The sequence below is a fragment of the Acinonyx jubatus genome, chromosome X (genome assembly GCF_027475565.1).
Source record: "Acinonyx jubatus isolate Ajub_Pintada_27869175 chromosome X, VMU_Ajub_asm_v1.0, whole genome shotgun sequence".
Classification (NCBI taxonomy): domain Eukaryota; kingdom Metazoa; phylum Chordata; class Mammalia; order Carnivora; family Felidae; genus Acinonyx; species Acinonyx jubatus.
This window is the reverse complement of record NC_069389.1, coordinates 34,612,380-34,638,369: the sequence shown is the minus strand read 5'-3', so window position 1 is coordinate 34,638,369 and position 25,990 is coordinate 34,612,380. Positions and strand designations below refer to the sequence as shown.

General features: G+C 56.5%; 1 protein-coding gene across 2 annotated transcripts in view; it reads left to right on the top strand.

The window, feature by feature from the left end:
• Nucleotides 1–25,990, top strand: part of BCOR (BCL6 corepressor) — a 114,058-nt gene that overhangs the window by 13,295 nt on the left and 74,773 nt on the right. Inside the window, exon 1 of one of the 2 annotated variants that reach the window (XM_053202243.1) lies at nt 17,223–17,372. The exons of the other annotated variant lie outside the window; for it this stretch is intronic. The gene's annotated coding sequence lies outside the window, so the exon portion shown is untranslated. Of the gene's footprint in view, nt 1–17,222; nt 17,373–25,990 lie in introns of those variants that run through there. 2 annotated transcript variants of the gene reach the window in all.

Below are 25,990 nucleotides of genomic sequence, written 5' to 3'. Positions count from 1 at the left end.
GGCGGCTCATGAACTTGAGGTTACATAGCGGCAGCTCAGGGCCCCAAGACCAAACCCGCCAGCCAATGGGATGAAAACTTATCACCTTTTCTGACCCATCCTCAGAAGTCACGTGGCATCATTTCACCTGTTATTTGACTGGTTACGGCAAGCCCCAAGCCCGTTCGTTCAGATTCAAGGGAAAAGGACTTAGACTCTACCTCTGTTGGGAGGAGTGTGAAAGAACTTATGGCCAGGTTGGGGCTGGGGGGCAGGGTGTGGAGCCATGCCAGGCTTAGCTCTAAACAGAATAGTCTATGTTATAATAGGAACCGGTACTCTCAAGAGGCCGCGGACGTTATACAGGGGGTGGGGGAGGCAGTTAAAATTGGGCCAGGGTAAAAAAAATAGATCCATAAAGCAAATATGGGGTTTATGAAAAATAGACATTATCGAAGGACAGCTCTCTCTGTTGAGCTCGTCAAGGATGGGAAGGACCGAGGAAGAATTGTGTGTTGGGATCAGATGGGTTCTAGACCCTTCGGCATTGAAAGGGAAAGCGGGTAGGGGACAGGACTAGCAATCTGGCTGCCCCCAGCCTTTGCTCTCCATCTGTGGGGGGGATCTGTGCCGGCCCTTCATTGCTTCAGACAACATCATTTTTACCATTTGCTTACAAGTCCCCCCCCACCCTTCTTTTTCCCCAACACACCGGTATCTTTATGTTGGTACAAAGCTGGAAATGTGGTCTATGCGCTTCCTAAAGTAGGTGCGGAAAAAATAATATATTAGTCTGATAATAAATTACTCTAATACTTAATGTGTGTCCCCTACCCTCAGGTGTGGTTTTAAATATCCAGCATGGAGAACACTGTGACTGAAAGGGGCTGCGTACATCTCTAGGGCCCCAGGTTCCCATTATCTTTGTCTCTAACCCCTGAATGGAGAGTTTGACTTCTAATTTCATGCTAGGGGTTTCACAGGCAACATAATTGTATTTGCCTCTGCCTTTGATCTGCTATTTGATCCGCTATTTCATTGTGGCTCAACTAGGAGACAGAGATAGAAACGCGGTGGAAAAACATGATTTTGTTTTGCTTTGGAATTGGCAGTTATTATTTTCTCTGGCTGTCTTAACGTGACACACCTTCCCTAAATCTGAAATCCAATCATTTTCCCGTTTTTGAAAATCCAAAAGGCATGTGCACCCTCTGGCCTGCTTTCCTTTTTGCTCATGAAGACTTAATTTTCAGCCAGGCTTTGGGGCCGGAGGCTCACGGTTTAGATCCCAATGAAAAAAACGAAGTCCCCGGGTTAGTGGAGAAGTCCTGGGTGAACTTCGACCTACCTGCCCCTTTCCTGACCTCACCTCCACCGTCCAGGATGTTCCAGGATGTACCAGGATGTACCTGGCTTACTCCAGCCTCCCTTCAGGTGATTTCAGTCTGTGGGGCTGGCTACTTCTCTTTTGGAAACCAAAGAAACCCAGATTCAGCGGGAGCCTTGTAGGTCGGAACCAAGCAGCATTCAGGGAGGCCCCTGAAATAAGCTAGCTTCTCAGGCAGGGCCGCCGCATCCGTTTGTGAGGTTCGTGTATTGCACAAAAGTTCCCCGGCCAAGACAGGGAGTGAGGGCTGGAATTCAGGCCCAGGGCTCCTCACTCACTCCCGTTCTTACAGTCACCAACTGGGCCAGTGGCAGTCTTCCTCAGGGCAGAGGAGAAACAGATTCTCTCTCTGATCAAGAAGAAAAGGGATGGTGACAAAGGGCAGGACAGGGGTCAAAAGGGCATCTTGGGAGCAGAGCGGGACAGCCGAAGGCTGCAGACCAAGCCAGTGTTGACCCAGCAGGTTGGAGCACTAGGGCCCATTTACTCTTTGCTTTGTCACCTCTCATCTGCAGGGTCCAGTGTTCATAAATCACTGGGTCTCTCCTAGGTTTTGTTTGGAGATAAAGAAAGAAAGAAAAAAAAAAAAAAGACAGGGGTGTCACTCTATCTATGTCTTGTTTAGCAGGCAAGGTGGGATTATTTTGGAGGGGGCGTGTTTTCTTTGGTTTTGAATGTGAAGACTTTAAGGGATGTTAACTGCAGGCCTTTATGTACTGGGTGTAGGCGGTTGAGTGTAAGACCCTAACAGGTGGTGCAATAGAATTTGACATCCTAACAAGTTACCTGTGAAAGGAAATTCACACTAATGTGTAATGGATGAGGATCATTTACATTTAAAAGTGGAAGAACGGATGCCTGGCTGGCTCAGTGGGTAGCGCATAGGACTCTTGATCTTGGGGTCATGAGTTGGAGCCTCCACATGGGGTGGAGAGATTATTTAAGAATAAGAAAAAATAAAAATATATAAAGTAAATGAAAGTGGAAGATCAGGGTGCCTGGCTAGCTGACTTAGTGGAGTCTGCAACTCTTGATTTCAGGGTCACGAGTTTGAGCCCCATGTTGCGCATAGAGCCTACTTAAAAAAAAAAAAAAGTGGAAGATCATCCCAATAAAGCAATTAAACAACTCCAGAGAGGGTTTTTTTTTTCTGGTGTCAGCAATAGGCTGGTAGGGAAAGCCTTTGGAAGCCTTCTAAATTAGCCCTGTAAAGTCTACTCCTGTTCATTTCCATCAATACTTGGAAAGGTATTTTCACAGGAAGGCCATAAATGGCGTCTCTCTTGACAAGGACAAATTTAGAGGATTTGCTCTTCCTTTTTAACCAGGAATGTATAGTCTGGGAGCCCCAAAACCATTCACCTCCCTCCCCGTTTCCTTCCACACTTTGGGTAATTTGAATTGGGTGTGTTGAAGGAAGATAGTTTCAAAGGACATTAGTTACATCATTGTGACTGAGTCGTTCTCAGAGTTTTATGCTTCCAAGAATGTGTGTTTTTAAAGTTTTTTAAATTGTAGTTTTTCACAAAGGAATATTTGCCCAATGAAGCCAAATAGTATATAAAGTCTTGGTACAAAACGTTCTGCAGACCCCTCCCTTGTTCTGCTTGTTTCTTCTGGTAGATACCACCATATTTCTAAACAAAAATTTTTTAATGTTCATTTATTTTTGAGAGAGACAGAGTGTCAGCAGGGGAGGGGCAGACAGAGAAAGAGAGAGAGAGACACAGAATCTGAAGCAGGCTCCAGGCTCTGAGCCATCAGCACAGAACCTTCAGCACAGAGCCCGGTTATGGGCTAAAACTCACAAACCATTTAGATCATGACCTGAGCCAAAGTCGGACCCTTTACCGACTGAGCCACCCAGGCGCCCAGATACCACAATATTTCTAATACACAGATGTGGCCTTCTCTTGAATAATCCATGGTAATTATCATCTGTCGACCTCCTAGTATGGTAGAAGAGGATTTTAATTTTTTAAAACGTTTATTTATTTTTGAGGAAGAGAAAAGAGAGAGCACAAGCAGGAGAGGGGCAGAGAGAGAGGGAGACAGGATCCGAAGGCGGCTCTGTGCTGACAGCAGAGAGCTTGATGCAGGGCTTGAACTCAAGAACCATGAGATCATTACCTGAGGAGTCAGGCACTTTTTTTTTTTTTTAGAAGTCAGACACTTAACTGACTGAGCCACCCAGGTGTCCCATGATTTTAATTCTTTTAATGTTTGTTTATTTATTTATTTATTTATTTATTTATTTATTTATGGGGGGAGGGGCAGAGAGAGAGGGAGAAAAAGAATCCCAAGCAGGCTCCGAGTTGTCAGTGCAGAGCTCGAGGCTGGGCTCAAACCCCCAAACCATGAGATCAGCCAAAGTCAGACACTTGACCGACAGAGCCACCCAGGTACCCCTGGTAGAGGAGGGTTTTAGTCCTCTGTATCATACTTTAGCTCTCCCACTCTTACGATAGAGCTATATCATAATTTCTTATTAAATTCATATGCAGTGTTTACTTTGTGACCACATATATATTGTTTATTGCCCAGACAAATGAACTTCAGTGATTGCTTTTCCTTTCTTGTCCGCTTTTTTTTTCCTGGGGTTAATAATTGCCTCACTTTTTAATTTGCTTAATTTTCTTCGACCTATGACTAATTTTCCCACACTCCCCAACTTCTGTACAAATCATCTTGGGACAGTTTTCTGCACGTTCACCTCCTGGAGACCATCTGCACATAAATAGGGTGATCTTTTTTGTTCTGTGTGTTTTCTTTTAATTCCCATTATCTGTAAGCCTGAAACCTTTCTACAAGTTTCTAATCCTCCATTTAGTTTTATTTTTAAAACCTTTGGGTTTTGATAGAAAATTGCATCATCTCTACCACCCGGCTAATGTCAGGAGCTGATAAATGAATCCGAAGTGTCTGATTCTTGGTATTCTGCTTAGTTTAAATAAACTTTCACCATTTTTCCTAAACATCAACCTTTCAGAAGTGATGACTGTTATTCCCTGGAACCCTGGAACTATCCAGTGTTAGTAAATTTTTATCCTTTCCTCTCCTCCCCTCCCAGAACTGGATTCTGGATTTTTAGGAGTAAAAGTTATTTTTAAAATCATTAATTGGCCCTTCCCCAGGCCATTTACTGCAGGATTCTTGCCCTTTGTTTACATTCATTTCACGTTGCCTTTTATTTGTGTTTAGTCATTTACAAGTCTGCCTTCCCACCTAGATTGTAAATCACTTGAGGGCCAGGGGATGCCTTTTTTAAAAATTCACTTTTGTACTTTTGCATTCCCCTAGGACCTAACACAGTGCCTTGCCCTTAGCAAGCCCTCCATAAACGCATGTCAAAAAAGTGGACAAATAGAGTGGCAGTCTTCTCCAATCAAGATCCCTTAAAGAGAGGTAACTTTCCAATCTTATCTTGCCCCGAGAGCGACTGAGAAATCTCTTGAACGGTGGGGATCGCTCCGCAGGCCTCGCCCCCGCCCCGCCCGGGGAGCTGCCACCGCACGCTGCGGTCGGGGACAGCCGCCCAAGTTCGGCGGGAGAGGTGACAACGTGTTGACCATTGCCGGAGTCCGGGAACCAGAGGTCGTTTCTCGGGATTAAAATCCGCTCGGGCGGCGCGGCGAGGGGCGACTCCAGACTGCGCCTTAAGCAGGGGCGGCCGCCCGGGGCCGGGGGTCGGCCGTGCCCCGCCGCGCGGAGGGGGCTCCGGAAGGAAAGGGCGCGGCGCCCCGCGCGCCACCCCCCACCAGCCCCGGCTGCCCGGGAACGCCCGCGCGGCCGCCTCCGCCGGGCCTGCGGCTCTGCAGTCCCACCGCCGGGGGCAGCGCCGCCCGCGCCGCCCGGGCTAAGATGGCGGCCGGCGAGCAGCCTCGCGGGCCGCCGGCGCCGGGGGTGGCGGGGGAGGCGGGCGGCGCCCCCCACCCCACCACGGGAGTCCGTGCGGGCGGCTGTGTCCCCCCCCCCCGGGGCGGGCGGGGGGGGGGGAGGCCGCTCCTCCGTGGCCCGCTGGGACCCCCGAGGACCCGGTCCTGCGACTTCCCCAGACAGGCACCCTGCCAGGCGCTCTACCTGGACGGGCCCTAAAGGGATATTTTGTCACCCAACTCCCCCAGGCTCCGGTTCCGAGGAGGTAGGGCTAGGCCCTGGCCGAAATAAGGACCGTGAGGATGGCTGTTGGGGTAGACGTGGTGGGCAGAGGACCAGCAGGTACCAGTAGGTGCAGGCCTCACCGCCCCCCCTACCCCCCGCCAGAAGACAGTCCCACCCCCCCACCCCGCCACTCCCACCCCCCCACCCCGCCACTCCTGCCTTGGCAGATCTTCCTGTAAGCCTTGGAACACCTTTGGGGCACGATGACGGAACGCCAGTGACCGCAGGTAGGGGCTCGTGCCCGGGGAAGACACAAGGCCCAGAGCTCTTGAAATCAGAATTCTCTTGGAAAATCTGGTACATCCGGTTATGAGATCCGTAATGGTACCTAGTAAAAGACTACAAAACGTGTGCCGCTCATCACATGGGCTCTGACATCGGTATGCGCACAGCGTAGGCCGCCTTCTTCCTAGGACACTCCAAAACCTGAGGTCCAATTTACCAGAAATGGCATTGATGAATGCGGTGCATTCTGAGTGATCTCGCCTCGGGCTCAGGTTGGGAGGTCACAAGGGCTCCCCTAGGGAGCAGCCGATGCAGGTAGAATCACAAATGGTGGCAACAGAGATGTACCTGGAAAAGCTAGCCCTTGTCCTTTGTAAACTTCACGGCTGGCCCCTCCCACGAGTTCAAGGTTCCATCCAAAGTTTGCATGTTGCTTATCAGCTCAGCGTGAGAGGCTGAATGAGAACTTTTTTGGTTTTGTTTTGGTGAAATAAACTCGTTCTGCGTAACATTTGCACAGGCTTGTTATTCTTCTGGAGAACACTTCCTCCACCCGCCTAAGCAACAACCACACCAGCCTTTCCTTCCTTCTGCGGCCCCTCTTTTAATTACCTCTCTTGCCCCAGTTTAGGCAGCTCCCTGCGCTTTGTTCAAGTACAGCAATAAACCCAACACCGGACCTAGCCGTCCCTGGTCCTGACCTTCCCTCTAGCGGGCCTGGAGCCTGGAGGAGTGTCCTGACTCTCCCCAACCGATCGGGGCCAAGAACGCTGCATGTTGTGTTTATGTGCATTTTCTCCCCTCTGCACACTCGTTGGTATGTTTTAGACATGATGCTTTACCAAAAAATAAATCGTATACAAGAATCAATTCAAAGCGGCCCTTTGAAGCCAGGCCTCCAGGAACTGAGGGTCCATCCTGCCACCAAGCCAACCATCCGCTTTCTAAATTGTAGTCAGCACCAAAGGGTTACTGCTGACCATGTGCCCACCGAATTCCTCTAGTAACACCAGCACGGGTGGCCCCGGCGCACCCACCTCCGGCCCTGTCCAGCCCTGCGACCCTCCGGGAAGGCGCGGTAACCATAAAAGGCACGACAGGCGGCCCACGGAGCAGGTTCGGTGAAGGCTCCCTGCAGACCGCCGCCTGGAGCGACAGGCCCCATCTGCAGTGCAGCTGAACGAGTTAAGCTGCCCCAAGCGGGAGCGGTCTGGGTGGGGCCTGGATGAGAAAGAACCAGCGGCGGCTGGGGGCAACCTCGGTCTCAGGATCCCCCCAGTTACAGAACCTGGTGGATCTGACTCTCCGCTTTCCAAGGGCTGTGTGAGGCCCGGAAGACCCCCGTCAGGGGTTGGGCAGGGGCCTCGGAGCCAGGCCCCGTGTGAAGCTGCGCTGGGGACCTTGGAGTTGCAGGGGGACGCCCCCTCAAGGTGCCCCCGGGGCGGGTAAGGCGCTTGTGTGACGAGCTAGCAGGGAGGAGCTGCAGCACACGACCCTCAAGCTCCTGAGGCCGAGAGGAGTCCACGATGCAGGCAGGCAAAGGAGGCGAGGCTCTTGGTGCGGAAAGGTTACTCGCCATCTCCGGGACAGCCAGCCCCCGCCGAGCCACCCCTGCCGTCTGCCCTCGGGCACCGGCCAGAACCTGGGCTGCGTGTGCCACCGCTCTAGGACCGCCAGGCTCAGCCCAACTCGACCCCGCCTCGGCCTCACAAAGGCCGCGTGCGGCTGCCAGACGAGGACCGGCCACGACTCTCAGATCTTTAATTACGCCCCTACCCTTCCCCCTACCCCATCGCCGGCTTCCAGCCCTTTAATCAATTTCACGATATTAAATATTAATTTCCCGCCAGCCAGGCTTTCTCAGAGGAGGGGGAAGGGACCGGCAGGGCAGCTCTGAGGGAGGGATGGCTTTGTAGGGTGTGACCCGGGTGGGAGGGCGCGGAGGACGCGCGGGCTCCTAAGCGACCTGCGCCGGGAACTCGGTCTGCGCTTTGCGGCTGGAGAACTTGGAGAGTAATGCAGACCTCCAAGAGGGGCAGCTAGGTGCGCAGGGAGTCCCAGTGCGCTGGGCGACAGCTTCCTGCTCCACACCCCCCGCCCCCAGCCCCAAGTCAGCCTCTCGCGGGCCCGCGGCGCGCAGCGATGATGGATCGCGCCTGGCGGGGGTGATTTGGTGTTGATCGCACATTATCACTGGCAGGTTGGACTGGTTGCTGATGGACGACTTCTAGCGGCGGCAGCAGCAGCGTCTTCAGACACCGTGCGGAGACTCGCTGGCTCTGCGAGGGTCTCTCTTTATCCCCCAACCACACCTCGCCCACTTGCCAGCGTCAGGAGGATCTGAGAGTCCGAGAGGGGTCTTGCGCACCCAAGGCCGCTCGCCCCCGTCCGGGTCCTGGTGTGGGCCGCAGGCCGGACGAGGAGGGGAGCCAGGACGCCTCTCCCACTTCCTCCCATTCCTCCTTTCCTTGCCGCCTGCCTCCCCCCCCCCCACCATTATTTCCTGCTTCCCCATCGAAATCGGGAGGGCCTGGGTCACTCGCCCTGTGGTTTCCCCGCCGCGGGTCCAGGCCGCGGGGGACGGGGGGGGGGGCGAGTTCCCCCGCCCTGCGGCCCCCGCCCCTCTCTCGGGGCTCGCAGCACCGCGGCGCTGCGGTGCGCCCCTCCTCGCCTCTTTTTCTAAAGTGCCTGCAGATACAAAAGCGGTTTCGTAATGCCTTCCGTCTGCGAGAGCCGGAGGACCTTGGCTGACCTTTCGGAAACTGATTGCAACTGCCTGTTAACAGCCCGTACTGACCGCACCGAGCAGAGCGGAGGACAATCATTTAAGTGACAGACGGCGAGGTGGCCTCGGCTCAGTCGAGCGGCCTGGTTAAGCCCGCCCCGCCCCTCCCCCCCCCCCCGAGTCCCCCCGCCAGCCCCGGGCGCACTGCGGGCTGTGGCGGGCGTCCGGGCGGGCGGGGAGGGCGCGCCGCGCGCGCGCGTGAGTGTGTGTGTGTGTGTGTGTGTGTGTGTGTGTGTGTGCGCGCCCGCGATTACCGGTCGACGGGTTAACCCTTCGCCGAGCGGCCGGCCCCTTTGAGGCCGGACGCTGCCGGCTTAATCTGCCATCTGCAAAAGAGGAATAAAAGGGCCGCCTCCGCCGACTTTCTCTAATGGATAAACTGTCCCCCCTCAGCGCGACCGGGGCTGCGTCCCCGCTGCTGCCGGGGAAAGATCCCGACCCTCAGCTCTTCCGGCACGTCCCCGGGTCCCCTCCCTGCGCCCCCCTCCCTTCCCCGAACAGCAAGACGCCGACACAGGAACAGCACAGGGACTGCGCGAGGGGTCCAAAGGCTCCGAGAGACTCGCGGTGCAGTGGACGTGGGTGTTCCCGGTGTTTTCTGTTTTGGAAACTGGAGAAAGGTGTGGGGGGGGGGTAGGCCCGCACTAGGAAGACGAGGTGGGGGAGGGGAGGCTGGTGACAGGGCACCTCGGGCTGCGCTCGCTCCCTCTCTCGGGAGAGATCGCCAGCTGCTCTCCAACAGGCAGCGCCCTGAAATCTATTTAAAGAGAGGGAAAGGGGAGGAGAACAAAGGGGGAGGAGGGGGGCGGTGAGCGGAGCCTGGGCGAGAGCGAGCGAGCAGGGAGGATCCGCCGCTCCGCGGGCACATCAAGCGCTCACATCTGTACACTCCGCGATCGATGGGGAGAATGGATAATATTTGTCAGCTGCAGACCTTTCTCTTCCCGGTTCCCGGGGAGGGGAGGGGGCGAGGGAGGGGGAGGGGCGGGCAGGCCAGGCGAGAGAGGCCGCCTCAAGGACAGCGCGCTTCCCCCTGCAGCCACACGGAAACCTGGAGCCATGAAAGCCCGGGGATTTTTCTCTTATTATCATTATTAATTATTTTTTATTATTCCACAGCAGCCAGCGAACGCTCAGCGGCGCCCCTCCCCCGCTCGCCCGCCGCCTCCCTTTGTTGATTCTCAGCTGCGAGCGCGGCGGGCCCGAGCTGCTGCTGCCGCCGCCGCCGCCGCCGCCGCCGCCGCCGAGCACGATCTGCTCTTGCGCCCTCGGTCGCAGCTGCGGCCCAGGAAGCTGGGGCTGCGTCCCCGCCCCCCACCCCCCACGGCGCGGCAGCCCCGGCACCCCCTCCCTGCCGCCCGCCACGAGGCCAGCCCAGCCTCTTCGCTGCTTTTCGCTGCGGCTCCGCGTCCCCAACGCCGAGCAGAGGCGCTGGTTGCTGCCGCCCCGAGCCTCCGGCTGCGCGGGGGCCTTCGCCACCCCTCACCCCCCGGCGGCTACACTCTGATGCCGCCGTCCCCACACATGGTCTTCATTTCGCACACTCGCGGCGTGCTTCCTCTCGGCTCCTCTCCTCGGGGCTTTTCGGAGCGAGGAGGGAGGTTTAGAGGAAGTTAGAAACCCAGCGAGCCCAGGGGAAAGGGGGAAAACCCTGGCTCTGTGTCTGAGCTTCCCAGGCGGAGGGGAGCGCCCCGCGGGGGGTGGGGCAGAGCCTGGGTGCCCTCCCGATCCTTAGATGCGGGAAGGTGAAGTGAGGGGTGGCGGCCGGAGGAGGACAGGGCGCTGGAGAGCGAGTGAGCTCCAGGTTTGCTTTGGCTCGTCCCCATGCCCGATCCTGCCGGCCAGGGCAGAACTGACCCGCCCCCTCGGAACGGCACAGCGGGCCTGGGAGCCGATCGGATTAGCGGTCATCAAATGAGACCAAAGACACCTCAGACTGTCCCCCACCTTCCTCGAGGGAGTTCCCTGGGCCTTTGCCCCCACCCTCCTCCAAGGTGTGAAGCCTATAGCTGACGCCCACAGGCCCGGGGTCCGGGCCCACTCGGGGAGGGGGGGGCGCGGGTGTATGTGCAGAAAGTTCTAGTCGGGGTTTACTTGTGGCTTCGCGCCCCCACCCCCACCCCCGCTGTCCTCCTGCGATTCCGGGCCAGCCTGCGGCGGCGTCCCCGACTGCTCCGCGGTCCTGGGCAGGGCAGGAAGCTGGCACGGCCGCCGGCTGGGCCGGCGCCACTTGGCCGGGCCGGCTGCTCGCTGGAACTCGCGCGGCACCTTCGCGCCGAGTCGGGTTCCCGGGTCTCCCGCCCAGTCACCCTGAGCGGCTCCCCCCGCCACCCCCCTCCCCGCTCTGTACGTCGTCCTCTCTCCGGAGTCTCCCGGTCTCCACCCGCCCTCTCAGCTTTTCCCCTCCTCGGTCTGTCTCGGGAGCCCCGTAGCGCAGTCAACCGCCCTTCCCGAGATTCAAAAAGAAGTTTTGTGTTTCCCCGGGGGCAGCAGCCTAATGCTTCCCTTGTTTTCCGGAACAAAGCAGACATTCAGTGGGGAGGGGGCAGGCGCTGACTCCTTCCCCTCCCCGCAGCACCCCGCACCCCTGCAGGTTCAGAACGCTCGCTCCCGGGCCCCGGTGGCCTGGGCATGGGGTGGGGGCCCTCTTTCCCCAGGCTCGACTACAAAAGCCGCGCCGCCCGCGCCCGAGTCTCCCCTAGCCTCTGCCGGGAGCCTGAGAGAAGGCGACATGGTGTTTGGGTGAGGTTCCCAGCCCGGGCTGGGAGGGCGCGCATGCAGCTGTTTACAGTGTGCCTGTGCTGCTGGAAGCTCACCCACCGCCGCCTGACAGCGTGGGGCACCCGCGCGCTGCCAGCTCAGAGGAGGCGCGGAACGGCGAGCCCTCCGGCACTCGGCCCGAGGCCTCCGCAGCCCTGGGGCCAGGGCGCACGGGGAGGCTCGAGGTCTCCGATCGCGCGAGCCTCCTCTAGCCCACAGACCGCCCCCTCCTCCCCAACAATGGCCTGAATCGGGTAGTATATCAAAGGGACTGGAGGGAAGGGGTGAAGAGCTCGCGAGGGGAGCTCACAGCAGCCCCTGCGCCTGGTTCTCAGCAGTCCTTCCCCTCCCAGGGGGAAGTTCTCCGGCTAGAGTAAGCAAAGCACCCCACTCTGGCGACTCGGAGATACCTCTCGCTGCGGGTAGCTCCCCGCAGCCCCGCCCTTCGCGGTGGACTTCCCCCTCACCCCACCCCCGGGGGGACGGCTGCACTAGCTGTGCCCACGCGAGCTGGGCCTCGTCCGCGCACTGCTGCCTTAGATCCCGCTCCAGCTCTTCCCCTCTCCCGGGCCTGTGGCGGGCCCCCGGCGCCTCCATCGCGTCCTGAAACTTGATCCCGTGTCGGAAGGACAGTGTGTAAACACCAGGCGCGCTCCGAGAGCCCGCGGGAGGGGCCGGGCGAGGGCCTCCCGGGCAGCGCCGAGGCCCCGCGCCCTCGCCCGCCTGCTCGCCCCGGGCACGATCAGCGGGGCCGCCGCCTCGCTCTCTGCCTTCCCAGTTGGCTTAGCTAATTGGAACCGCCGCCGCCGCTACCGCGGCGGCCTCTTGTTGAATTTTCTAGATCGCAACCGTTCAGTCGTGGCTGCCTGCGGCTCCCCTCCCCCTCCCACAGCTGTTATCTCGGCCGGCAACTTGTTGGTGGTGGGGACGCCCCTCCGCTGACCCTGGCCTCAGACTCTGTGTTCACCCCAGCAGTTCGGGGGTGTTTTTTCTGCGGGGCGTGGGAAGGGAGGTGGAGTCTTATGGAACAGTGAGGCTTTGCGCCGGAATCCGAGGCTCGTTTCGGTGAGCACGAATACTATCCAGAGGATCCTCTCCGGCCGAACGCCATCGTCCTTGCTGTCCTGCACCAAGAGTAGTGACAGTCCCCAAGGGGCTTCAGGAGCAACTCCACTAAGTAACTTCAGTTCATTCCAGGAAAATGTTGCAGAAGGGTGGGGGGTGTTGGGAGGCACGAAGATACCCGCTCTCTCCTGCCCTGCCCCCAATCCCTCTCAGCGTTTGGGACTTGCTACAACAGGGTTCTCCTACACCTGGGGCCTAGCCCACCTGAACGAGAGAGAGGGCCACTTTCCCTCTTGGTTTGAAGTATACCGGGTGGGTCCAGGGGGCACTTGTCTGGAGGTGTACCTCCCTCAAGCTGGGTCAGCTCTACGCTTGTGCCAGCAGACCCTCCTGGGCCTTGGGTCTCCCCTGGGGAGCCTCCCTTCTCCTTGGCCTGCCACCGTGTACCGTAGCCACATGCCCGTGCTTGATGCAAACGGTTGGCTCTGCATGGGTCTATAGGAGGCCCAGAGCCTGGCCCAATGGCCAAGGTGGAAAGAAGTGAGGCAGTTTGATAGTAGCGAAGTATTCAAGAAAACACCGTTCACGATGCTGGAGCACTGCCCTATAACCAACAACCGCCTTAGAATAACTTTTCCTCCGAGTAGAACGTTTTGCTAGTGGGTTTCACAGGCCCAGAGCCGATGTTATAAAAGTGGCTGCACCCCCAGCCCGGAAACGCATAAACACACACAGGCAAACTCCCAGAGGGCTGGGTCTGCAAAGCACCGCTGAGGGGATCTGTGGCAGCCGGAGAGCGTCAGCTTTTCCTGTGCTGGTTCTGAGAAGGGCGCCTGTTCCCTCCCCTTTGATGGCTCTCTGACAACTGTTAGGGAACAAAGAGGCAAGGCCACTAGCCCATTAACTGTCACTTTCCAACACCTCTTTCCTTCCCTTCCAACTTTTACCCAAATCACCTCTTTGGGGTTTTCCCCCCGAGGTGTTCTCTCAATCTATTCATAACCAGAGCAAGATTTCCAACTCAGTCCATATCGATCTGAGCTATGATAAGAAGGGAATCTATAAAATTAATATTGTAACTTGGTGTCCGGGACGGCACTTTGGTAGGTCAAGTTCACCTAGTCCTTTGGCGTCTAAAAGCCTCCAGGCCCTTCCAATCAGATAATTGAAGTTATTTCCCCCACTGCTAGTTTCTCTTCTCTTCCTGTAGTGGAAAAAAAAAAAATGCTCAAAGATGTTTATTCTCCTTCACCCCTATCCTATCAGTCTGTGACGACCTTGTTTCTGTGCAGGGTAAAGTGGATTCCTGTGTTTTGATAAAGAAGAGCGTAATTTGTGTTCCTCTTCAGGCCTGAAAAGATAATTATGTGTCCTGGGAGCTCGCTCTTCTGGCTCTCTAACAGACAGTCTGGATTCTCATTCTGGAGCAGGAGTGCTTCCGTGTCCCAGCCTCCTCATCGTCCCCTTCCCTCTGTCACCACCCGGCCATCACCAGGTCCTTGGGGGGGCCACATGGCCCGAGGGTTTCCGTCTGGAAGGCTAGGGGTACCTCAGAAGACCTTGAGGCTCTGAGTCTGGTATCGGGCATTCACGTTCCATTGACTGTGCGAAGAATATTCTGAGCCATTGGAATTCCTTTTCCATCTCCCTGAAAGCTTATGCCAAGAGCTCCCCATGGGGCCTATGGTGATGGATGTCCTGAGGCCAGAGGAAGGAGCCATCATGGCGGGAAGAGTTGAGTGCTTGCCCGCAGGACTTAGACCTGACCCAAAGCAAAATGCAAACAGCAACCAAATAAATAAATAAATAAATAAATAAATAAATAAATAAAAGAAGGAAGGAAAGAAAGCAACTAGCTCCGTCCACCTGGTAGCTGGCTCGGAAACAGATCCGACCCAACCCCACCCCGCAACTAGTAAAGCCTGGGGGCAAACCATTCCTTCGGCCTCCCTTTAGCTCGACTTGCGACTTACGGGTGGTGCAGTTAAGCATACCAGGAAGCTGAGAGGCATCCACTACTCCTCACTTCCCCTGGCGCTGGGCTCGGCTTGGCTGAACTCGCCGTTCCTGTCTTTTTAGAGGAGCTGGTTGTGTTCCCGAAGCAGGATCGCACTGTGCCGCCTCCCTAGGGGTCCTCAGCTATTGATTTTTAATATCCGTATTCAATATTGTGTATTAAATATTGAATCCATGCACGAGAGGATGTGATGCAAATCACCAGCCGTGCCTGAGACTTTAATAGTTGTTTTATTGCCCGGAAACCACAGTTGGACGCAAGGCATCCTGCAGCCGAGGCTGGGGGCGGGGATGACAGGCACAGAGGAGAACCCGAGCAGACAAGCAAAGCCAGGCCTCCCAAAGATACAAGACCTCTGGAGTAGCCACTGCTGAGGGCACGGCCAGGCACTGGCAGCCCAGCAGGGCAGGTGGGCCGGGGGCCAGCTCTCAGGCGGCTATGGAAAGAGCGGGCCGTTCGGTGAAACCTGGATAGAGGAAGAGGTGTGGGGCTGTGTCCTTCCTTCCTGGACTTCCCTAACTGGACTGTTCATTCCTGTCCGGCCATCCCCCTCCCCCTCCCCATGGATCTTCACCCAGACGCGCGCACACACACACACACACACACACACACACACAGCCGTTGAACAGGAAAGTGAACTTGGGGGCAGGAAATTCAGGCCTTGGGCCTCCTCCACCACTCTTAGCTCTATGACCTTGGTACAGACCTCTCTTAACGTCTCTGGGCCCTATTTCCCTCCTCTGCCAATGGGGGTAATGCTATCTGCCTTACCTCCCTCACAGCCCGGCGGTGAGGCTGGCACAAATGAGATAATATTCAGGGAAAAGGCTTTTGTAGACTGTCAGGCCCCACCGTAGGCAGGCTGAGGGATTAGTGTTGGCTTTCCCTTTATACTCCCCCTCTCCTGCAGGCTGTGTCTCCCGGCTGGCTTCTTTCTCTCCGGCATGAGCCCCCTCCTCCATTATGGGCTCCTCTCCTCCTCTCCCTTGGCCACCTCCACTCCGTCTCCCGGGCTCCTGGCTCAGTGTGGCTCTGAGCTCAGACTAGGCACTCAGGTTTCGAGGACACCCAGCAGGAGACAGGAAGGGCAAGAACAACTCTGAGTGTGTGTGCGGTGGGGGTGAGTATAGCTAGTGTGTACAAGGCCAACAGCCGCAGGAAAGCGCCGGGCTCGAGCTGGGGTTTAGGGGAGTGGGGTTGGGGGAAGCAGTGAGTTGGGTGTGCTGCTGGCCCAGTGGAGGGGCTGCTGGGCTCACTGTGGGGGCAGTGGGAGGGAGTGGCGAAGAACCTGAGGCTGGGGACCACTGTTTCGGGAAGTCCAGTCTTGATTACCGATTGTTGGAAAGCGAAAGCCAGGGCATGGGCTTTGCCACAAGAGTCTTAAGATCGGGAAACCCAAATGTGAATTAGGTGGAGGGTGGCGACCCTCCAGCCGCCTCCAAAGCAGATAAACAGTTGCCCGAGGCCCCCAGGAAGAAGACCAGAGTTCTCCCAATGGCCGTGCTCGAGCCCTGAGAAAGCGCTGAACTCCTCTAGCCCATATCTTTGTCCGGGGCTCAGGGAGGGGCAGAGACCAGAGGGGTCCCTATTAGCTAAGACCACCCCGGGGACCCCGCCATGTGCCAGGAAGGCTCAAGCTGACTCGCCAAGCTCATTCAGGCCCAACAGAGACCAGCTCTGGCAGTAAGCTCCGCGGGGAATCCGCGTCGTTGTCCCCTGGGCGAGCGCAAAGTGGCGTATGCCAGGCCGGGCCTGGCCATGCACGTCTCCGCGTCGGGGCTCGGGCGTCTGCTGCTGCCTGCGTTTCCGGGTCTGCGGCTGAGCCTCCCCGGCTCTCTCCTCCCGCTTTGTCTCGCTGCCAGCTCTTCGCCTGCCCTCGCCAGCCTCCTGGGTCGGCTGGTCGCGCTCTTCCTCTCCGAGTGCATCTTGGCATTTACGCTGCCTCGCTCTCGCGCGTGTGACCCCCTTGCCCCCACCCGAGCTCAGCCCGACCTCTTCCTTAGGATCGCTGCGAGTGTCCACTCCTTGCGCCCCCTCCCCCGACCCAGAACTGACGTGTCCGGGGCTTTGCGACCGCCGGGACTGAAACATCCCGAAGTTCTGCTTTAGCGCCCCAAAGCAAACCCAAGAGGGTCGAAGTATCCCTCACTGCGTTCCGTGATGCTCCCAGCCCTAGGCAGCAACTGAAGGGGGGCTTTTAGGAGACCTACTTTCCAGAGTTAAGGGGGGACTCTTCAGCGGCCGACCTCGAGCCGTCTGTGGCGTTCTCCGAACTTGAGACTGTAAGTCTGCGTCCGGGTAGAGGTGTCCGGAGTGCGTGTGCATGTGCGGATCGCAGGGACTCTCGATGGATTAGCTGCTACAAAGCGGGGGAGGGGGCGCTGGCCTCGGGCGCCCGGGCCGGGGGCCTGAGAACACCCTAGGCCGCCGGACAGGTGAAGACACCCTTCCGAGCCCGGCCCCTCCCCCTGGGCCCGCACACGGCCGGCCTTTGAGGTGGAAACGGCGTCCAACTCCTTGGAAGTAAACTTGCCGCGAGGGGAGCGAAGGAGGGAGGGGGCTGGCAGGAGTGTCTGCGTCGGGAAGGCTTGTGTCAAGTTTCAACCCCTAATGACACTCGGTGGCAAGGTGCCAAGGCCCTGGGAACGGCGGCAGGGGGAAGGGCGGCCGGGGTCCGGGCGAGAGTGACCGCGCCGTGGGGCCGGACTCGCGAACCCCGAGGCGCACGGCGCGCTCTCGGGCCGGAGGAGGCCGGGGGGCGGGGGCGGCGGGCGGGGAGGGGGCGCTCCGAGAGCCGCCTGAGCGGAGAGGAGCGCAGGCATCTTCCGCAATCCATTCATGCACTGAAGCGCGTGCAGAGCTGCTGATCGCTGCCATTGTTACTCGCGGGCGGTGTGGGAGCCGAGCCTCCACTCTGGCGAGAGATAAATGGCCTCTGACAGCCCCTCCTCGCCAAGAGAGCTCCTCGGATTTCACCGCGCGGCGGCTCTCAGGTCTGTGCCTCGCTCGCTTCCCGGTGAGAACCTTTAAATCAGCCTCCCGGCCCTCCCTCCTCTCCGCCGCTGCCCCCCCCGCCTGCTCAGGCCCCGGCAGGGCCCCGGGCGCGTCGCGCGCCGTCTCTGGCCCCCTCCCCGCCTGGGGGGGGGGCGAGGTGGGGAGCTCCGGGAGGACCCGGGGGCCGCGGGGGAAGCGACTGGAGCCCCCCGCCCCGGGTCCGCACCTCCCCCGGAGCGGATCCCCGCGCCCCGCCTCCGCGCCCACAAGATGGATCAGGCTACCGTGCGGAGAGCGGGCTGTAAATATTTAAAAAGTCTCTCGCGCGCCGGCGGTAATGGCTTTCGCAGTCGGAATGTGTGCTAGGAGAAGAGAGGAACGGCGATGTGTGTAGTGTGTTGCGAGGTGGGGGGAATTGTTCCTGTGCCTCCCCCACCCGGTCCAGGGTGGGCTGCAGGTTCCGGCTTCCCGATTTCCCGCCCTCCGCCTCTCCACGGCCGCGTCCCACGGTAGCGTCGAGAACGCCAGTCGATAGGGAACTTGAGCATGGAAGGGCGACGCAGATCCGGACGAGGTGACCTGGAGCCACTATCCCCTTCGGGGTCTCTCAAGGTCCTAGGCTAGAACTGGCCGGAGATCCCTAGTCCAGATCCGCTTCTCCCTGATGCACAGGGGAGGGCGGGAAAAGCACAGGTTAGAACCCCCTGAGTTTGTGCGGTCGCTAAAGCCTGGGCCAGGGTTTCTGCAGCGGGGGCCTGGGCCCTGTTTGTGCCTTGGCTCCCCTCCCCGTGCCTCTCTTAAGCCTCGATCCACTCCAAAGGCGAGCCCTTCCCCCGGCCTCCCCGCCCCCCCCCCCCGCCCCTTCTGAATCTGAAAGTAGCTTTGTGGCTGCTGGGACAGAAACCTGGGAGGTGGCGACGCGGAGAGATGGGGTGGGGGGCGGTGCCTAGCGCCCAGGCTTAGTGGAGGTCACACGTGGATGTGGAGGGGGATCTTTTGCTTCTCTGGCGAGTGTGGGCCTGGGATCTTTAAGGCCGATCCCGGCCGGATGGAAGAGGTGGGGGAGGGGGCATCCAGTCTTCCCGGCTGGGAGAGGCTTAATGGGCCCACCACAGGGTGTGTGCCGGGTGAGGCTGTCGCCTTTGCCAGCAGCCCCTCCCTGGCGGGGCGGGGGCGCCGAGTTGCCCAGGGCTGGGGCGGGCCGGGCGCCACGGGTTCGAGGGGAAGATTGGAGGGGTGTGCGCCCAGGCTGGGGCTGCCCCCCTGCACTCCTCCGCTCCGCCCGCTCGGGGACCCGCCAAAGTGTGGGTGCTGGCGGCGTGTCAGGGCGCGCCAGGGCTGCTCTCCGCGTTCGAGCGCGTGGAGCTCCCGACTCCTGGCATCCCCGTGCGCGCTCCGCTTCCAGGGGCTTGTGTTGTGCCCTGCTCGCTTGTTTGTCTCGTGTGAGTCTCGTAAACCGCCCTGATTTATTACCCAGACTAAATGCTTAATTTGTGAATATGAAACAGATTAAAAGGGGCGGCGGGGGGAGGGGGCTTGAGGTCGGCATATTTTAGCAATCAGACCAAAGCAGCCCGGCAGATGTTTCAAATTTGTCGACATTTTCAGGCTCATGTGGAAAGGCAGCCAGAATGGTCAAGAGGTCTTCTCCTTCCTTCAACCTGAGAACTTGGCAGTGATCAAAAGGAGGTGATTAGTAGCTGCAGTGAAAAGACACCAGCAGGCAAGGAGTTAACAGAGGCTGAGCCCTTTACCTCCAGGATTGGGATTGGAGTGGGGGGGGGCGGGGGGGGGGGTACCTGGTCACAAAGGCTAGAGACATCCCGGCTGAAAAGGCTCAAGTCCCAGAAGCCTACTCTGAAGAACAAAGTAGAGGATCCATTTAAAAGTTAATTCAGTAAATAAACTTTATTGGCGATGAAACAAACAAGAAAGATGGAAACACCAGCTGCAAATGGCCAACAGATAATAAAAATAGTTTGATGTGGCCGAATGTGCTTGTGCCTTTCGCCAGGCTTCACACAGGCCTCACCGGAGCACCCTCTCCCTTTGGAGAGCCCTCACGTGTGCAGGCGATATTTTTTGGCATTTGTCATTTTTAGGCAACTTCACACATCAAAGGCGAGCACGGTGTGCTCTGGGGCTCCCTGGTTGCAGCCGCCCAGTGAAGCAGATACAATTTCTATAAATTGGCCTTCTCCTCTGGGTTTTGATTGATCATCACCATATGAGATTATTGAAAGTCTAATGTCTCATTTCACTTTCTCCAAGGGGTGAGGAGGGGGACAGTTTATTGGAAGTCAGGCCACGTGAAGACTCTGGTGTTGTGCAATCGTAATTTCCATTAGCCCGGGGAGATCACCCTCCGGAAACTCCCATGCATCTCCTGCCCGGTCCTTGTATCCCCTCCCCCCTCCCCCCCTCCAGGTCTCAGCTTCTGCCTTTAACAGGTACAGTACAAACTAGCGCCTTCTGGAGCCTTTGTAGTTGTAAGGAGACAATGGCTGTTGACTAAAACAAGGCAACAAAAGATTCCTTTTTAAACATATTTATTATAACTCACGAATCCCCTCTTGAGAATTGTTGCCTACTCCAAACTTTTTTGTTCCCCTTTGCCTCGGTACCATCTTTCGTTTTATTAAAGTTGATTATGGTTCCTCTGCCTTGTCCTCAGCCAGACAAAGGCTTAGGGAAAGTCAGAGAACGTGTTAATTATATGTTTCTTGTAAACCGACTTTTCATTTCCCCCGAACACATTTAGTTGGCTTGGTGTTTAGTTTAACACTCAATTGCTGCAAATATGCTGCTTAAAAATGCTGTCTTTATTAAAACAAATAAATGAATGCAAAGACCTTTCTAATTTCAACTCGCGTGGGCTAGAAACAGAACAGAAAACCGAAATCGAGAGCAAGAACGAAGGAAAGGCAGCGGGGAAGGGAGAGAAAAGAGACCAGGAAACACACACACACACACACACACACACACACACACACACACACACAGTATTTCTTCTGCCATCCCTCCCCCAGCCGTGTTAAACTGGTCCATACAATTGTCCCTCGCTGCGCCCTGCAGCTCACCAGCCCGCCTGGATTTTCCATCACTTGGCGCCTAAGGCTATCATTAGCTGAGAATGGACAACCTCTACCTGCTGGCAGCCCATCACTTACCAGCGGGGGGAGGCTGGCTGCAGGCTCCCGTGCCTGGGCTGGGCCCCATTTGCTCAACCCGAGAGGGGTCCTTGGTTCTTGCCCCTGGGTGCATTGGTGCCTAATTAAACTCTATCCAGGGCAACGTGCACTAAATATACGGAGGCTGAGAGGAAGCTGGGAGGAAAAGGGGGTCATTACCTGGGCAGAGAAAGTGACTCTTCTGAGAGACAGGAGGACGGGATCCCTCTGATCACACTTTCTGTTTACCCTCAGCAGAGCCTCTGAGCGCACATTAACTGTCTTGCTGAAATCAAGGAGAAATGGAAATTAGGAAGGGGAAAAAAAAATCCAGAGCCCACAGATAACTAAACAGGGTCCGTGTCACCACCAGGCAGGAGGGAGGTCGACCGTAGCTCCAAACAGACAATGCTAGCTGCAGAAAAATGACTCGGGTGCCCTTGTGGCATTGGAGTTATAGCTCATGTGCCACGGCCCCGTCGCACGCAGGAGCTGGAGCCGTATAAATGGCTGTGAGGACAGAAAGGAACGGATGTCAGGAGCCCAAGGACCAGGTGTGTGTTGTGAAGCCAATCAGACCGTGGCAAAGCAAGGGGAGAGTCCCCAGCTGAAGGCCGGGGACCCCACTAAGACCTGGGCCCCCGGCAGGATCAAAATGGCCTGACCTGGGGATACAGTGACAGTCTGCAAGCAGGAGTGTGTGCAGAACCCCTAGAACAGCCAGGCCCCCAGGGCTTTAATTGAGTCCCCACTGTACCCGGCTCCAGAAGTCGCTTCTGGAGCGTTAAGGTGCTAGCTCGAGGTGACCCGTTACTGGCAAAAGTAAGACCAGAACCCAGAGCTCCCTGCTTTGGGAAATGGAGTCAGGGGAGGCGGGTGGCTTGTGGTTAGAGGGAGATCCAGGGATGCTCTTGGTCACTGCAGAGGAGGCCCAGTGTTTTAGTCGTTCAGCATTTATTAAACACTTGCTGTGTGCAAAGCGCTATGCAAGCCACGGTGCTGCGAGGCCTCCAAGGGATGATGAGCAGGGGACCCTGGGTCCTTTTTCTGTGCCTGGGGACAAAGGCCTTAAAGGGGAAGGGAAGAACGAAGCCGACCACTCTCGGCCCACAAGGGAGGTTTACAGCGGGGCAGCCTGGACTGTGAGACTGTTCTCCCAGACGTGGAGGTGGCAGGGAGGACATCTGGAGCAGGCCCGTCACTTCAGTTTCCTGGCGGGGCCTGTGTTTCCTCGGGCAGGCTGGGAGAAGGAGTCTAAAGCAAATCCCTGCGCCGAGCGCTCCCTGCACTTGGGTCTGTTGTCCTGGACAAATAGGAGACTGTAGCTTATCCCCAAAAGCTCCTGGACAAATGTAGGCTCTCTGGGGGAGCTGGTAAGGGAATACTGCCTCCCTTAACAAAACAAACCCGAGACTCTCCAAGGTTTAGCACTGGAAACGGAATCTCCCAGCAGAGAAGGGGAGCTGGCTCAAGTGCCCCCCCCCACTCCGTGCCCCCCGGATTCCACCTGCCCCTTGGGGCGCTCGCAGTGTGATCACAGGTGCCCTCCCTGCAGCCATCTGGCCTCGGCCCAGCCTCCGCTCTTGGTTTCCCTAAGCAGAGGCGAAACATGCTGGAGCCTTCAAAGCACATTCCTAAACACTAAGGGAGATCTGCGGGGAAGTGAAAACAAAGAGGCCCAAAGAGTGTTGGAGCGGTTCAGCTTACAGAGTCTGTGGGCCAACAGGGCTGGCCCAAGTTCAGTCAGACTCCCTGGCTGTGGGCCAGCCGGCGCTGGCAGCGTGCCCTTTTCAGCCCACCACTCAGCCCTGTGTTGGCCCCCAGACCTGGTCACACCCTCGCACCCAGCCCAGACCCCAGGAAGCCCTGGCCGCCCCTGGGGTTTGCTGGTTCCAGAGGCGGTCAACGGTCCCTGCGGCCCCTTAACCCAGAACTTCGCAAGAGTGAGTGCGTTGCCAGCGGGCCGGCCCCTCGGGGTGCCCTGTTGGGTCTGGGGGTGGCCCAAGCCCCCAACTGGGCCTTGAGCAGCCATCTTGGGCAGCTGTGAACACTTGGTCACTGTTTCCCCGCGTGCGTCATAAAAATATCACATTCCGTGTGCTAACTTGTGATAAGCGTGACATCCAGGCCCCAAGAGGTGCCCACACACACACGTAACGGGGAGAGCATCAGACCCAGGGCCCTTTACGGAAGGTGAGTGTTCATACGACATCTAGCCCCTCTTGTTTGTTGGGCGTTGTGCTTGTGGCTGTTGGGGGTGGCCGAGGGAGACCCCAGGCCCCGGGGGCCCCTCCTAAGGAGAACTTAATAATTTCCCCCAAGAGAGAGAAGCCCCACGGAGCTGAAAACCCCACTGTGCTCGCACTAACTAAACCCAGGAGAAAGAGCCTCCCTTGGTTTTCCTCCTCAGGCATATATTTTTCAAGCCAAAGGGTGGATGGTGTATTTCTGCCCACTTTCCACTTACAGCTGGATAACCAGGGATCCCCACCCCCCCCACCCACCCCCCACCCCCCCGCCCAGCTCTGAGCTTCTGACCTGCTGAACAGGCACACTTGGGAACGGGGAGTTCTGTGCTTTCTTTCCTGAGGTTCCACTCGGACAATGTCACGGTAGCGGCAGATGTTACGGGCAACACCTTCATGTGCCTCAAAATTCTAAGGATACATATCAAGGGTGTGCAGAGAAGTAAGCCCCTCCCACCCCCAGTCCTCAGTCACCCGGTTTGCCTCTCTGTAGGGAGTCAGTGCGCCCGAATTCTTGCTTACTCTCCCCGAGATGGTCTATTAAGGCTAATTCTTTTTTTAAGAAGTTTCTTTTATTTTTAAAAACCCCAAACCCACATAAAAATCGAAGGAACAGTACAATGAACACCCATATAGGAAGGCAGATTTTTCAAAAGCACTATATTTATTCAACACGCCTACCCTTGGAAAGAATTCAAAACCCCTTCAAAGATCTGAATTAATTTAACTTTATCTTAAAATGTTAGTTAGAGGGGCGCCTGGGTGGCTAGTTCGGTTAAGCGTCCAACTCTCGGTTTCAGCTTTAGGCATGATCTCGCGGTTCGGGAGTTCGAGCCCCGCATCGGGCTCTGTGCTGACAGCGCGGAGCCTGCTTGGGATTCTCTGTCTCCCTCTCTTTCTGCCCCTCCCCCACTCTCTCTTTCTCTCTCTCAAAAATAAATATATATATTTTTAACGTTAGTTAGGAATACTTTGCCCTCGTAGATACGTTGCTTGTCTATCCTTCCCCGCCTGCCCTCGGCACCTTATCATAGTGAGCCTTCAGTAAATCTTGTGGGGTTCAACAACAAAGACCACGCAGTAGTTGTCAGGGTGGAGCCAGACTGCCGGGTCGGAAATCTGGCTCACCACCTGACTAGTTGCATGGCTGTAAGCAGTTACTCTGGGGCCTCACTTTGCCCACCTGTAAAATGGAGGGTGATGATACGACAGATTTCAGAATGTTGGGAGAATTAAATTGGTTGATAGACATGCATCACTTAAAATGGTGCCTGGCATAAATATATATCTATCTCTATCTATATTATATCTATTTCTATATGTATATGTATATGTATATCTATATCTATATCTATGTCTATATCTATATCTACATAGTGCTTAATAGGTACTGGGGAGACTGGAGATTTAAACACATTTGGTATCAACTTTGCTTTGGTGATTGCACGTGAGTCGTTTGGCCCCGAGTTCACGGCCTCCGGGTTTTCACTGGTAACCGTGAGAGAGGCCCCAGGAAAGCAGGAATGCAGCTGTATAATCCTCCCCCTGAGAGAATTGCCCTAGCTCAGCTCTGCTCCGTGCTGAGGCAGAGTGGCGTCGAAGGGGCAAGGGTTTCCCGTGGACAGCTTCCACACTCATGGAGAGTTCCTAGCCATGCTTATTAAAAAGGCATTTGGAGAAAAAGTCTACACGCGCCCCCCCACCCCGCCCCATTTTCTAGTCTAGCTGGGTGCTGCCCTGCTGATAGAACCATCTAGCATTGACTTTAGGGACAGAGCCGGGAAGAGCATGCCCCTCTCTGTCGGGGAGTTTCAGGCTCACAAAGGCCCACTTTGGGCCCAAGTTGAGGGTCAGACAGGCAAGTGGGTGCGATCCCAGGAGTCGCCCTGTCTGACAAGTCGGAGAGGGTCTTATGGACCCCCAGACGAAGTTGTCCTGGATGCTCTTCACATAGGAATGGTTGAATGGTGGGTGTCTTAACAGCCAGAGGCAAGAGAGGACACCGGAAAGATAAAGAAATTTGTTTAAAGGTATGCTTTGCTCTGTGCTATAAAATACTATGCCTAATGTTAGGCTTTGACGGCTGTAATATCTGACCTTGACATTGTAGTGTTTCTGCCATATAATTTAATTAACGTGTGATGCTGGCACGATGCCAGAGAAGTCAAACGTTCTGACAGCTCTTGGAAGCCACATAAGTCCCTTTGAAGTTCCCCCCAGTGAACGAGCACACGGAGAAACCTCCTAAGGTTGAGGACAACCCCCGAGACGGGGCACAGAAATTTAGCTGTGTTGTGGTTACATTGGATGGCACTGGCCAAGCCACCAGCTGACCTGTCACAGTTCTAGAGGCCTGCCGTGGTCTCTGGGGGCCCCAACCACCGCGAGTGGCCTCCTTGAGGAAGAATAACTCATCCTACATCAGGGACCACATGCGGAGGTCTCCTGTTTGCAGACTTTTCTCCACCAAATGTTTTCTTCTTGTTCCACTTGGCCTCTCACCAAATCATCGAGCTTCATACAGGAACATAAATTAGATAAGAGGCATATTAACTAAGGACAAAAAGGACTATATACATCCACTCCGCACATAATTAACACTCACTAGGCACCTACCCAGGCTCTGGGCATTTATGGCAGGGAACAAAACAGTGCCTTGGCCATCATAAAACTCCATTTTACTGGAGAGAGAAAGAGGATAAATAATTGGGCAAAAATACGTAGGCAGTGATTTAGATTGTGATGCGTGTTATGAAGAATTAAGAAGGGTGAGGGGATAGGGAGAAGGTGGGGTTTCCTTTTAGGTCGGAGACTGTGCACTGGGAGTCTGGGGTTGGCAGGATCACGTTGCTTAGGCGATGTATCAGTCAGTGCTTGCCACAATCATGCTGTGTAACAAACGACCTCAAAACCTAGTAGTTTACATCAATAAGAATTCATTTCTCACCTACGTGTCTGTGAGTCACCTGTGGTTAAGCTCTTCTAGACTGGGTTCAGTTAGGCTTGACTCCCAAGCGTGGGTTGGGTCTGGTCTCCTGCATGTGTCCCTCTTCCTCTGTGGCTAAGTGGGCCACCTGGAGCACGTTCTTCTCACGGCAGTGGCAAAAGCGCGCGAGAGAGGGCAGAGTGGAAGGGCCATGACTGTGAAGCCCTAGTCTTGGAACTTGTACGCTGGTATTTCTGCTTACATTCCGTTGGCCA